At 33.9% G+C, this 16018-nt stretch overlaps 1 pseudogene; it reads right to left on the bottom strand.

Annotated features, from left to right (window-relative positions):
* Positions 1-5488: 5488 nt before the first annotated feature.
* Positions 5489-16018, bottom strand: part of LOC122220683 — a 52203-nt pseudogene continuing 41673 nt past the window's right edge.

Genomic DNA, 16018 nt, shown 5'->3' with positions numbered 1-16018 from the left:
AATTCTTTTAATGTACTGTTGTTCAATTTGCTAGTATTTTGTTGAGAATTTTTGCATCCATGTTTATCGGGGATGTTGGCCTGTAATTCTCCTTTTCAATGGTTGTTTTTTTTTTTTTTTTTTTTTTTTGGTCTGTTTTTGAAATTGAGGTAATTCTGGCCTCATAGAATGAGTTTGAAAGTTTTCCTTCCACTTCTATTTTTTTAAACAGTTTGGGAATAAGTATTACTTCTTCTTTAAATGTGTGGTAGAATTCCCATGGGGAGCCATCTGGTCCTGGACTTTTGTTTTGGGAGATTTTTGATTATTGATTCAACTTCTTTGTTGATTATGGGTCTGGTTAAATTTTCTATTTCTTTCTGTTTCAGTTTTGGTAGTTTGTATGTTTCTAGGAATTTGTCCATTTCATACAGATTGTCCAGTTTGTTGTCATATAATTTTTCATAATATTCTCTTATAACTGTATTACTATGGTGTTGGTTGTGATTTCTCCTCTTTCATTCATGATTTTATTTATTTGGGTCCTTTCTCATTTCTTTTTGATAAGTCTGGGTAGGGGTTTATCAGTTTTGTGTCTTAGTTTTGTTCATCTGTTCTACTATTGGTTTTTTTTCTTGTTGTTGTTGTTGTTATTGTTTGTATATTATTTATTTCTACTCGTCTTTATAATTTCCCTTCTTCAGCTAGCTTTAGGTTTTATTTGTTGTTTCCTTTCTAGCTCCTTTGGGTGTAAGGGTAGGTTTTGTATTTTAGACTCTTCTTGCTTCTTGATGTAGACCTGTATTGCAATATACTTTCCTCTTAAGACTGCCTTTAGTGCAGTTTTGGACTGTCATGTTTTCATTTTTATTCGCCTCCATGTATTTTTTTAATTTCTTCTTTACTTTATTGATTAACCTATTCATTCCTTAGTAGGATTTTCTTTAACCTTCATGTATTTGTGGTCTTTCCAAATTTTTTCTTCTGATTTCCCTCAAGTATCATAGTGTTGTGGTCTGAAGTTATGCATGGTATGATCTCAGTCTTTTTTTACTTGTTGAGAACTGATTTGTGACCCAGTATGTGATCTATTCTGGAGAATATTTCATGTGCACTTGAAAAGAATGTGTATTCTTCTGCCTTAGGGTGAAATGTTCAGAATATATCTGTTAAGTCCATTTGGTCTAGTGTTTCATCCAAAGCCATGGTTTCCTTGTTGATTTTCTGCTTAGATGAGCTGTCCATTGTAAGTGGAGTGTTAAATCCCCTACTATTTTTGTTTTCTTATCAATGAGTTTCTTTACATTTGTTAGTAATTCATTTATATATTTGGGTGCTGACAATATGGGGACATAAATATTTATAATTGGTAGATCTTCTTGATGGATAGACCCCTTAATTATGTTAATATGCCCTTTTTCATCTCTTGTTACAGTCTTTGTTTTAAAATATAGGTTGTCTGATAGAAGTATAGCTACTGTAGCTCTTTTGACGTCCATTAGCATGATAGATAGTTCTCCATCCCTTCACTTTCAATCTACAGGTACCTTTAGGTCTAAAATGAGTGTCTTGTAGGCAGCATATAGATAGGTCTTTTTTTTTAATTCATTCTGATACTTTATGTCTTTTGATTGGGCATTTAGCCCATTTATATTTAGAGTGATTACTGATAGATATGAATTTAGTGCCTTTGTGTTACCTGTAAAGTTAGTATTTCTGGTGATGTTCTCTGTTCCTTCCTAGTCTTTTTTTTTTTTTTTTTTTTTTTTTGCTTTTTCTAGTGTTTTTTCTCACCCCCCCCCCCCCCCACCCTGAGTCCCCTTTAATATTTCTTGCTGGGCTTATTTAGTGGTCACAAACTCTTTTATTTTTTGTTCATCTGGGCAACTCTTTATCTCTCCTTCTATTCTGAGTGGCAGCCTTGTTGGATAAAGTATTCTTGGCTGCATCTTTTTCCTGTTTGGCATGCTGAATATATCATGCCACTCCCTTCTGGCCTGCCAAATTTCTGTGAATAGATCTGCTGTGAACCTGATCTGTCTTCCCTTGTAGCTTATGGACTTTTTTTCTTTGCTGCTTTCAGGATTCTTTCCTTGTATGTATATCTTGTTATTTGACTATGAAGTGTCTTGGTGATGTCTGGTGTTTTTTGAATTTGGAGTTCTCTGTGCTTCTTGGATTTTGATGTCTGTTTCCTTCCCCAGGCTAGTGAAACTTTCTGCTATAATTTGCTCAAATAAACCTTCTACCTCTTTTTGTCTTTCTTCATCTTCTGGGACTACTATGGTATGAATGTTATTACATTCTAAGGAATTGTTGAGTTCCCTAAATCTATATTCATGGTCCAATACCTTTGTTTCCCTCTTCTTTTTGCATAATTGTTTTCCATAATTTGTTATTCTATATCACTGAAATCCTTCTTCTGCTTCATTCAACCTCATTGTCCTGACATCCATTTGGATTTGCATGTCAATTATAGCATTTTAAATTTTGGCCTGACTCGTTTTTAGCTCTTTTATCTCTGCAATAAGGGATTCTCTAGTGTTGTTTATGCTTTTTTTTTTTTCTAATGCAGCTGGTATCCTTATAATTGTTGTTTTAAATTATAGTTCAGACATCTTATTTATATCTGTATTGATTAAATTCCTGGCTGTCCTTTCTTCCTGTTCTTTCTTTTGGGGTGAATCCCTCCATCTTGTCATATTGTCAAGGTAAAAAAACCCACAAAACAAACAAAGGAAGCTATATCCTACTTCCCCTACAAATAAAGCATTGCAGCATTCTATGGTCAGTAGACTTGGTGCATGTGAGTGTTTTGTGCTAGTCTTCTGGGAGTGAGGCCTGCTGTGCTGATTGTCAGGTGGACTTGCCCTATTGGAGATGTACCTGTAGGGCACAGAAGAGTGGGGTTTGGTGTAAGCTGCTCTGGCCTCCACTTGGTGGCACTGTTTTGCTCACTGAAGTCCGTTGTGCTGATGGGTGGGGTGAAAATGCATCATTCTGCTCTGTCATCCCCAGAGCAGAGAGCTCCGCTTACCCCTCTTCAAGAAGCCCCCACAGAAGAGAAAACAACCACCTGTCTTATGTCCCCTGCTTCCACCAGATCCCTGCCTTCACCGTCCTATGTCTGAGCTGTCAGCCTGCCTGCAGTATAGCACCATTATGTTTTATCTCAAGCACTTGGCTGGGTTTCAAAACTCCCAATTTTAGAGGTCATGTGGCATGGACCTAAGCTGATCCTGTAGGAGAAGGTCTTGCTGCACTTTGGCCAGTGCAGGCTTGTCCCAGAAATTGAATGCACAATTGTGCAGTGGTTCAGAATTTATAGTAGAGTGCAGCAGAAAGCTATCACCAGGGCTTATTGCCCTCAGTCAGTATCCCTGTTCCTATGTTAGTGAACAGAGCAGCTCAGTGGTGCCTGCCAGGTCTTTTGCTCCTGGACAGGCTGTGTCCCTTCTCCCAGATACACTCCAAGCAGGGGAACTCTGCTCCTGTGGGAACCAAGGGATCTGTAGTCTACACTTCCCACTCCTGTGTTCCCATCCTCCACCCCCACTGGAGGACCTGTAGGCCTACCAGGTGTGACCCTGATGATGGCATGGACCTTTGAAACTTCAGATTTGGTGCTCTGCTGGCTATCAAAACCTGCCATATTCAGCCCCTCTCTTTTTCCCAGTCAATGTTTTTGGGGAAGAGTTTTTCTTCTGAAATTCCCCACACACGCACTTTTACTCTTTCTCTTTTTTTCTCTCTTCTCCTCTCTCCACTATCAGGGCTCCCTCCCCATCGCAGCACCATCAACTCTTCTTCCCCTCACATCAACTCTCCACTGCTCCTACCTTCCATGATGTGGTGGTGTAGCAGGATTCTTGCATAGAGAGTCATGACACCGAGGTTTGTCTTTCCAGGAAACAACTGTATTCCTGTTGGCACCATTCAGTTGGGTTCGTACCCAAAGAACTGAGCCCCGAATGCCACGTGACGTAGTTTTTTTTTTTTATATTATATTTTTTACTTCTTTGTCTCCCATATATGGTAACACACAAACATGCAGTCTGATTAAGTGGTCTCATGTTACAAGGTCACAAGGGATGTTGTCAAGTACTTGAATAGCAAAGTTGCCTTAAGGTTTTTTTTTTTTTTCTTTCCTTAGGGAGGGGGCCCTCCCACAGTGGTTTTTTCATCTCTATTTGTTTTTGTCTTAAGTTTATTTATTTATTTTTTGAGAGAGGGTGAGCATAAATGAGGGAGGAGCAGAGAGAGAGAGGGAAACACAGAATCTGAAGCAGGCTCCAGGCTCCGAGCTGTCAGCAGAGACTGATGCAGGGCTCAAACTCATGAATAGCAACATCATTACCTGAGCTAAAGTTGGATACTTAACAGCCTGAGCCACCCAGGTGCCCCTCACCTCTATTTGTGCATTTTTGCTCTTTCAGTCCTCAGATCTATTTCTTGGGTGTTCAGAATGATTTGATATTTATCTAGCTGTGTTTGAGGGACGAAGCAGCCCTAAGGTCTCCCTACTCCTCTGCCATCTTAACTCCCACCAAAAGGCATATGAATGTTTAAAGCAAAAGGCTTTAACATTGCATTATAGGGTCTGTAATATGTATACTTGCATATAAAAGGAAAACATAAAGGACGGAAAATAGTAAGTAAGCTACATTATTTCAGATTTTCAATATTTACATATAACAATACAATGTTAACATTAACTGAATTATAATAGTTTAGAAATGCATATTTTAATTCCCAGAACAAGCACTAATAAAATAAGATGAATTGCTAAAACCAAAGATGAATCAAAACAGAATACAAGGGACCATTTGATTATTCTGAAAGAAGGGAAGAATGGAGGAACACAGATGAAAAGTTAGACAAAGGGAAATAGAAAGCAAAATGGAATTACTAAATCCAACCATATAGGTAATTACATTAAATATAATTGGAATAAAACTTTAAGTATAAGGTAGAGATTAGTAGGTTGAATAGAAAATCAATATTCAAGTATATGTTCTGGAAAGAGACACACATAAATTTAAGGAAACAATATGCTACAATAAAAAGATGGAAAATTTTATACTAAAACATTACCATAATAATCACTACTATGTTACAATCAGACCAAATGGACAATCATTGTTAGAACTACATAAATCACTATTTACTATTTATTATTCATAAATCACTTAACAATAGTAGAGATTTCCTAACCCAATTATCTTGGCAACAGATAGATAAAATAGAAAAATAGAAATATTTATATATGAAATATATATATATAACTTTAATGTTTACATCATATATTTCATATGTATGCATTTCATAGATACATTTTTTTACATGCATTTATGTTATTCTACTCACATTGTACAATTGTTAAACAACCTACAAAAAGTACAAAAGCCTCGTCCATTTTCCAATACCAGGTGAGAGCTAAGTTGCAAAAAAGGAACAGTACCATAAGTTACAAGGAAAGTTTGGGTGTCCTGTACAAGTTATACTGTTCCTATCTATGCAGGCTCCTTAGATCAATGTGTCTTTTCTTTTGAGGACAGGAAGGAGACTTTGAACAGGTCTGACATTGGAATGCTTCTACTTGATAAGCCTTAAAACTCTTTTGGCATTTGTAACACAGTTGTTTGAAATTAACCTTATTAGTTCCAGAAACGCACCACACATAAGCACTCTCCCACCTGGTCTTACAATCTTTGCAGCGAAAATAGCCATATTTTGGTTCCAAAAACTGGAAGTTGGGTTTTCTGAGCAAATCTGTTCCGCTGACTTCCCGTCTGCTTGCTCTTGCGTTCCTGAGGGCTTGAGGCATCTTCCTCCCCCCAGCTCATACTGGCAAAGCTACTCCCTTTTGCACTCTTCAGAACTTGGAGTTGGTGGTTTCTGGTGCTGCTGGCTGTCCTCTGCAGGACCCCAAAGTGCCTTCCTCTCCTGGTCTTCCCCCTCCTTCTGCAGCTGGATAAAGCTCCTATAACCTATCCCTGGTGAATAGACTCCCCAGACCAGCAGGGGTACCTTGTGGCTTGTGCTGCCCCAGAGGGAGAACAGTGTGAGAACCCAGCGATACAGACTTGACCATCCGCAGGCTCACCTGCACGCCCACCTCCCTGGTGTTAGCCTTGCAAAGCCTCAGGCTCAGGCTGGCATTCATCTGGGTGAGAATGGAATTAAGCTCCGATTTCTTTGAAGTTCCATAAATAGTCAGAGGCATTTGCAGGCACAAGGAAACAAGGCCTGGCCAGGAAAGTGGGGGGACCAGTGTCTTGCCTCCAGTCAGGCTGAAATATATGTATATATATATATATACATATATGTGTGTATATACACATATACACACATATATGTATATATATATATGGAATATATATAGGCAATAAATATATATAAATGTACATATATGTATTTATATATACATGTATAAATATTCATAAATATATATACATATATATGCAATGTATATATGAAATATATGTAAGTTATATATATTGTATATATATTGCATATATACATTGCATATATATATTTCATGTATACATTTCGTATATATATTTCTTATATATGTATTATATATATAGTATATATATATAAGTAATATATATGCATCTGTATGGTTTATTTATACATATATTTCATATATAATGTGTATATACTTTGTAATATATACATTGCATATATATCGCTTATTTTTATATATTTCATATATATATTTTGTATATATGTATTATATATATTTCATATATATTATATATCATAATATATTATATATTATATATATATCATAATATGTTACGATGATATAACATATATATCATTGTATGTTTCATATACATATTTTTGTATATATATTGTATATATATAGTGTATATATATGCGCAATATATATATGTTGCTTATTTATAAATATATATTGCATATGTATATTTCATATAAATAGCATATATATCCAATATATATACACAACATATATATAGCATATATATTGCTTATTTATATACATATTTCATATAGATATTTTTCATATGACATATTTTTCATATATATATATATTTTGTATGCATATAGCATATAAATATGAAATATGTATATAAATAATATATATTGCATATATATTTCTTATTTATCTATATTTCATATAGATATAATATGCAATATATATAAGCAATATATATGCATATCTATATACATTACTTATTTATATATGAAATACACATATATTTCATATATATTGCATATGTATATATTGCATATATATATGCGATATATATATGGCATATATGTATTGCTTATTTATATATATGGCATATATGTATTGCATATATATGTATTTCATGTATATATAGTTCATATATATAGTTCATATGTATATCTTTTGTATACACTATATACACACATATATATGAAATATATAATGAACTATATATATTAACTATATATGAAATACATATATGAAATATATATGAAATTTATGTATGAAATATATGTATGAAAAATATATGTATTACATATATGTATATGAAGTAATATAATTGAAATATATGTATATGAAATATATGTATTTGTAATATATATATGAAATTTATATGAAATATATATATGAAATATGTAATGTAAACATTAAATATATTTAGCAAATATGAAGAATCATTTTTAAATATAGACTGACATTGAATATTACCTAATATTTTTATATAAAGTCTATTTTTTCTGATACAAACATGATTCTAGTTTTCATTAATTAAAATATTTTTTCTTTATTTTCCAGCTTTCAGTATATATGTGTTTGAGGTGTATTTCATAAATATATATGGCTGAGTTAATTTTTAAAACCCAAGTTGAGAATTTCTAGAATGACATCAGCATATGGCTGATTCATCACTCATATCCCACACTCAACTATAACAATTTGTCATCCATCCATCTAGTGGAGAAACTCTTGCACATTGTTGGCAGAAAAAAATGTGAGTTTGGATGCATTAGAGAGGGTAAGAGGAACATTTGACTTTACTTGCATCACCTCTTCCACCATGTGGCACAGCCTAGTGCAAAGAGTTCTTGGCTCCTGATTTCTCCCGTGGGGGAAAGTAAGAGCCTATGAATGGGTGCCTGTTTCCTTATCTGTGCATTGTGCTGCCAAAGAGCCCATTTGTTTCTTGCTTCATTCAGAATACTGCATCATGAGTTGCATGACTTGGGGGGGTGGGTGGAAAGAGGCAGCAGAACAGCCAATGAGACTCTCAGAGGGCTTTAAAGGGATGCAGATTCTACTAGTAACACAACAGACTCCATCAAGAATCCTACCCATGAGCTTTCAGGGACACAGGTGATAATTGTATTAGATGTTAATGGACTAATCATGCTAATTTAGTTCAGAAATTGTTAGAATGGATAAAAATTGAAACAAAATCCAACTATTTGCTATCTAAAAGAAATGTTCTTTAAATATAATGATAGGTTGAAAGTAAATAGACAAAAATATATACAATGCAAAGTAAAAATATGAAGGTTTGCTCTCAGATAATATCAGATGAAATAGATTTCAAAATTGCATGCATTATCAGAAATAACAAGGGACGCTTCATAAATGATATAGGAGTTAATTCAATAGGAAAACACTGTAACCAGAAAGATTTGTGCCTAATTACAAACCTTCAGGATTTATTTACGTCTTCCTTTATTTCTGTATTATTCAATATGAGTTTTTATTAAAAAAAAAAAAACAAAAACAGCTAACTACAATGTCTAGATTCTGCAAAACCCTTCCTAGAACTCTCCCAACTTCTCTTGGTTAGGAGGTGGCAACACACTCCTCCGTCTGTGCCTTGATTGATGGCTTGCCAGAGTTGCCATCTTCCCTTTACAAAATTGATATTTGTGCTTCAGCTGGGTGTTTTCACCTTCCTCACATCTTCCATTGCTGTAGTTCTTGTCACTATGCTCTGGCTGTCTTTTGGGACTAGCCATATGTTAGATTATGTTTCCTGGTTCCCAAACTAGCCCGTATCCTTATCCTTTTACATTGTCTTATACTTAGAAAATCATAATTCTCATGCTTTTTCAGTCATTTTATCTACACTCAATGTATATTCGTAGCCCATACCAGTTCCTTTTATTATGTGCCATGAAGGTAATCCCTTCTATTGACTGAAATATAAAATAACTGCATCCAGTAATAAAATATACATGTGTCACATACTGTATGACTAATCTGCAAATAATATAAATATGTAGCACTCATTGCCCTGAATAAGTTAATCAATAAATCAACAATATTTATTTTACTGCTATTATGTATGTATAATCATGGTATGAACTATCATGTATTCAATACAGTACTGCCAGTATTGGACATTAGGCTCATAAGATTTACAATCCACTGGGGGAGAGAAAATGATTAATCATGGTAAAATTAGATAGCAATGAAGTAGATCACTACTGTCCAAAACTACACTAAGGCCTCAAAAAAAAAATTAATGTGAATGGAGTTGTTAAATTATTTCATAGAAATATTATAAATGAAATGTGGGAGTGAGGATCCTTACATGTATGTATACCTGGAGTATAACACCTGTAACTTGGCTATGTTAGCTATAGAATGCTTTTTGTTTAGGAAAGTACTTCCTTTAGCCAAATTGCTCTTTGACTGCTTTTTTTCCTCAGCCAGGAGAAGCTGGAAGAGTTATCAGATTGCCTTATTATAAAGGCAGGTGTGTTATGTTTGGGAAAACAATGAAATCAGGAGAGTTGAATTTATAGCTTTTGTTCTTTCACTTCATACTTGCATAGCCTGGACATTTCTGAGACTTAGCTTCCTTATCTTTTAAGGACACAATAATACGTTCTTTCTAAGCCATAAAGCACTTTTAAAGTATGAGCTGTGATCTTCATTAGCTATCTGACTCAAATATTTTCAATTACATGTAAAGCTAAAAATTGTGGACTGTGTTTCTAGGTCCTAAATTCTACAATAATCTTGAGATGTGAAGCCAAATATTAAATGAAGGAAAACATAATGAATTTTTAACTTAGTGTTACTTCAAACCAATATAGAGTTTTCTCATTTCTTTTTGTGTTTAAAAACACATCTCTTTAAGAGAATATTCAAAAGTATAGTATAAAGAATGCTGAGTAAATTTATTTTGAACGATAATGAATGACATCTCAAGCTAATTGTGGTGTTTGGAATAATAAAATTATTGCAGATTTTATATAGAACAAAATCAATACAAGAAAGAATGACATTTTCCTAATATGCGGCTATGTTGGATTGATAAAATTAATCCAATTAATTCATAATTATATTTGTGTTCTCCAGCATGTAAATAATACTAAATTGATGTTTCATAAAACTAGCCATTAAAGAACTTACAAGTTGATTTTCACATAAAAATTACCAGATTGATGAGGGCAAGATGGAAAAACTAATGGCAAAAAGTGACATAAAACATGACTATTATTTTACAGTTAAACAATGTTATGCCATGAAATGGAAAAGGCCATTACCAGCTGGTTGTTAATACCCTAAGAATGCTTTTGTGCAATAATTAAAATGCAAAAGCTAGTCATTCCCATTTTATTGGGTAGGGGAAGCCATAATGTAGATTTTTATAGGAACATTCAGAGTTACTGCTGTTATCCATAACTCTTCTGTCTTTTAAAAATGTAGCCAACAAATGTACATTGTTTTCAGTTGTGCTGATTTATGACATAATCACAGCAATTATAGCAGGGCAAGTCCTATTTGAGAAGTCAGTCAAGCCCTTTTAGCCTGATGCTGTTGAATTACAGCTTTCAAATGTACCCTTGAGTCTTTAAAGTGTCTCTCATCAAACCTTGAATGAAACCAATTTTATAAACATAGCAGAAATTAAGGGTGCTACTACATTTTAAGCTGTCACTTTAGAAGTTTGTGCATCAATTCCAACACATCTATCATTGTTCAAGATTATTTTGTGACTTTAAGAATTATTGAAATGGACTATTTTACATATTCTCAAGGGCAGAAAATCTATTCTATGTGGAGGATCATAATATCTAAAAATAGATGTAATTGTTTTGGAGGCAAGACAGAAGAATGAATATATGAATATATATGTATATGTTTCTATATATTTGTCTATATATCCCTCTATCATTTATCTATTATCCATCTATCTATCTATCTATCTATCTATCTATCTATCTCTATCTATCTATCTATTTATCTATCTATCATCTATCTATCTATCTATCATCTATCTATTTATCTATCACCTATCTATCCTATCTGGGTAATAGTGAAAAAATCCCAACTTTTAAAATAAAATAACTAATATTCTCAGTGGCACATGATCTACTTTTGTGGCAAAATTATTTCCAGAAAAAGTATTTGTGAGGCATTTTTTAAAGAATTATTACTGAAATAGTTCCCAAAGAAGATACTTTTCTGAAATACGAAGCATAATTTGATATGTAATTTATGGCATGCTTATGATTAAAAGATCTGTCTCACTCTTTTGTAATTGCATTTTAACTAAAAAGAGCTTTAGTTGATTGTAAAAATGATTTGCTTTTTGTATATTTTTAACCTTTTATTTTGAGATAATTTCGGACATACACAAAGAGAGAACTGAAAGAGAACTGAAAAGTTGCAGAAATAGAACTGAAAATTCTTACACAAAAAGTAATAGTTTCTTTAACTCAAGTACAAGGATCAAAATAAAAATTAACACTGATGCAATACTATTAACTAATCTATAGACCCTGTTTAATTTCCAGTTGTCCAAATTGTCCAGTCCAGGATCCCATATTGCATTTAGTTATGTCAGTCTTTTTTTTGTGTTTCATGGTCCTACGTTTGAGGAGAAATGGCCAATTGTTTTGTAGAATGTCTCCCAATTTGGATTTGTCCGATGTTTCTTGATGATTAAATTCAGATTATGCATTCTTTGTAAGAGTGCCAGAAAAGTAATACCATGTCTTTCTCAGTATATCATAGGAGGCACGTAATGTTTATAGATGTTATTAAGGGTAATGCTAGACAACCTGGTTCAGGTGGTACCTAAAAAGTTTCTCCATTGTAATGCTATTATTTTCTCTCTTTGTAAATAATAATTATCTTGTGGGAAGATACTGTTAATTATGCTAATATCCTGTTTTCTTATTAAGCTTTTGCCTACTAATTTTAGCATTCATGGATGAATCTTGCTGTGGCAATTTTTACTGTGATGTTGCCAAATAGTGACTTTTATTTCCATCATCCCTTCTACATTTATTAATTGGAATTTTACTAGAAGGAAGAACAGCCCATTTTCCCCTTTATTTCTTCAATGGTATATTTATATTGGCATTGACTCCTGGATATTTTATTCTATGATTCATAGTTCATTATTATTATTTATTTTTGCTCAAATTATCCCGGATTTGGTCATGGAAATCCCTTCAAATTTATTCCTTTCTATATCTCCAATAATTTGTTGTAAGCATTCGCGTACTTTCAGGCAACATGAAGTATTCCATTCTAATCTAGTACTTTTCCTGAAATCAGCCATTTTCTCAGAGTCCTTTCATTTTTATTGAAGAATGGTGTTCAGAAAACAAAATATGGGCACTAGTTATGCTCATTGCTACTGTAGTGTTACTGTTCTAGGTCTTCTTAGTGGGTACACATGGACATCTATACCAATATCTATATTGATTTCTATGTATTTTTCTATGTGTTTGTTAAGAATTGTTAGTACATACTGATTCATCTGGTTAAGTCCAACACCCAAGGGTTCATTCTAGCCTTCCTCAATTCATATTTATAATTCCTTTCTCCTACAATAAGAAAACTGCATCTCATTATTCACATTCATTTGAAGGTGAATAATCCTAATTTCATAATGACAAAAATCCCAATTTTATAATTACTAATTATACTCTTGTGAGTATAGAGTAGAATATTTGTATGTAGTTCATTTTGTCTTAGCCCATTAGCTTACAGTCAAATAATGCAAATAATGTTTTACTGAGTTAACAGATTAGTTCTTTTCTTCCCCACACAGTTTTGTGTGGTTTTGTTAGGCATTTGTAATACAGTAAGTTTGCTTTATTACTGCTTGTACCTCATTTTGTGCTTTCCCACATTCTGGATAATTTTAATTATTTACAAAATGTGTGTATATCATGCATATATCAAACTTTACCGTGGTACTAAAAGTCAGAATTATACCCAGAGGCAACCTCAGAGCCATTCTTTCTACCCCATTTTAATTGCACTGATTTTTCTACCATATTACCACCTATATTCTGTAAGTTAGCTAATTATATTAATTTCTGACTTTATGCCTTTTATCTGTTTTCTTATCTTTTTTCCTTCTACAATCTTCTTTGTACTTGTCTATTTCTTTCTGGAGTCTCCAGGGCTATCAGTTTGCCTATTTCAGCTGTATACCAGCTGGAGCAATCAATCCACAGTCAAAAATAAAGGTTTAAGTTAACATTGCCCCAAGGATGACATCATTTTTAGCAAAAATGAAGAAATTTGCATTTATATGACAACATCATGAGAATAACCTGTTAAAATACGAAAGCATATTATCTACAGCAGGACAAAGAATGAGCAGAAACAAATGATGAAAATTAAGACATATTGTGTGTTCACAGAGACTGCACTATGGTATTTAGCCTCTCTGCCCTTTTTCTAACTCTCTCTTTTTTAGAACTTTCACCACTGCTTGAAATTGTCAACTAAACATTAATTTAGATCTGAAATCTTGAAAGACTTTTAAAACAAAATATTTCAAAGATACGATTAAAATTGCTTGTTATTAATTTTTCATAATTTAATTTTTAATAGACTATTTTTAGGGCAGTTTTGGATTTGCAACAAAATTGAGACGCAGGCACAGAGATTTCCCATATATATCCACTGCCCTATGCATGCATCATCTCCCTTATTATCAAAATCACTCATCAAAATGGTGGTTATTTGTTTCTTTCTTAAAAAAAATTTTTTTTAACATTTATTTATTTTTGAGACAGAGAGAGACAGAGCATGAACGGGGGAGGGTCACAGAGAGAGGGAGACACAGGATCTGAAGCAGGCTCCAGGCTCTGAGCTGTCAGCACAGAGCCCGACGCGGGGCTCGAACCCACGGACCGTTAGATCATGACCTGAGCCGAAGTCGGACGCTTAACCGACCGAGCCACCGAGGGGCGCCTGGGTGGCTCGGTCGGTTAAGCGTCTGACTTCGGCTCAGGTCATGATCTCACGGTCCGTGAGTTCGAGCCCCGCGTCGGGCTCTGTGCAGACAGCTCAGAGCCTGGAGCCTGCTTCCGATTCTGTGTCTCCCTCTCCCTCTGACCCTACCCCCTTCATGCTCTGTCTCTCTCTGTCTCAAAAATAAATAAACGTTAAAAAAAAAAAATTTTTAAACTAAAGATGAACATATTGAAACATAATTGCCCAAAGCCCATAGGTTTACCTTAGGGTTCATTCTTGGTGTTGAACATTCGCTGCCTTTGGACAACAGTATAATGATTTATACCCATCATTATAATACTATACAGAGTATTTTCACTGCCTTAACAATCCTCTGTGCCCTGCCTATTTATCCCTGCCCCCCCTTCCTACCACACCCCTGGAAATCACTGATCTTTTTTACTGTTTTCAGTTTTTCTCTTTCAAGAATTTTATATAATTGGGACCATACAAGATGTAGTCTTTTCAGATTGACTTCTTTCACCTAGTAATATGTAGTTAAGTTTCGTCCATGTCTTTTCAGGGCTTGATAGCTCATTTCTTAGCACTGAATAATATTCCATTATCTGGATACACCATAGTTTATCTATTTGCCTACTTATAAGGACATCTTTTTTTTCTCCAAGTTTTGGCAATTACAAATAAAGCTGCTGTATATAACCATGTATGGGTTTTTGTGTAGATGCATTTTCAAATGTTTTAAGTAAATAACAACAAACACAATTGAAGGATAATATGATAAGATTATGTTTAGTTTTGTAAGAAACTGCCAAACCGTCTTCCAAAGTGTCTGCAACATTTTGCATTCCCACTAGCAAAGAATGACAGTTCCTTTTCCTCCACATCCTCACCTGCATTTGGTGTTGCCAGTGTTCTGGATTTTGGCTATTCTAATAGGTGTGTAGTGGTATTTTATTATTGTTTTAATTTGACTTTCATTGATGATATATGATGTTGTGTATCTTTTTAAATGCTTTTTTTCCATCTGTATATCTTCTTGGGTGATATGTCTGTTAAGATCTTTGGCCCATTTTGTAATTGGGTTGCATGTTTTCTTATTGTTGAGTTTGAGAGTTCTTTGTATATTTTGGATGACAAGACTTTATCAGGTGTGTCTTTTGGAACATTTTCTCCTACTCTATGGCTTGTCTTCTAGTTCTCCTGGTATTGTCTTTCACAGAGAAGTTTTTATTTTTAATAAAGTCTAGCTTATCAGTTATTTCTTTCATGGATCATATTTTTAGGTGTTTTACTTAAAAACTCCAAGGTCATCTAGGTTTTCTCGTATGTTATCTGCTAGGGTTTTTATAGTTTTGCATTTTAACTTTAGCTCTCCAGTCCATTTTGAGTTTCTTTATATGAAGAGTATAAGGTCTGTGCCTAGATTCATTTTTTTGCATGTGGATGTCCAGTTGTTCCAGTATCATTTTTTGAAAAGATGATCTTTGCTGCAGTGTATTGCCTTTGCTCCTTTGTCAAGATCAGTTGGTTATATTTATGGTGGTCTATTTCTGGGCTTTATATTCTTTACCATTGATCTATTTGTCTATTCTTTCACTAATACCACATTCTCTTGATTACTGTAGCTTTATATTAAATCGTGAATACAGGTAGTGGCAGTCCTCTGTCCTTCTCCTTTAATATTGCATTGGCCATCTGAGTCTTTTGTTTATCCAGTATAATCTTTATTTTTTTTAAAAAAAATTAACGTTTATTTATTTTTGAGACACAGAGAGACAGAGCATGAACAGGGGAGGGGCAAAGAGAGAGGGAGACACAGAATCTGAAACAGGCTCCAGGCTC

Source organism: Panthera leo, chromosome B2, assembly GCF_018350215.1.
Source record: "Panthera leo isolate Ple1 chromosome B2, P.leo_Ple1_pat1.1, whole genome shotgun sequence".
Classification (NCBI taxonomy): Eukaryota; Metazoa; Chordata; class Mammalia; order Carnivora; family Felidae; genus Panthera; species Panthera leo.
This window is presented reverse-complemented; position numbering and strand designations above follow the sequence as displayed.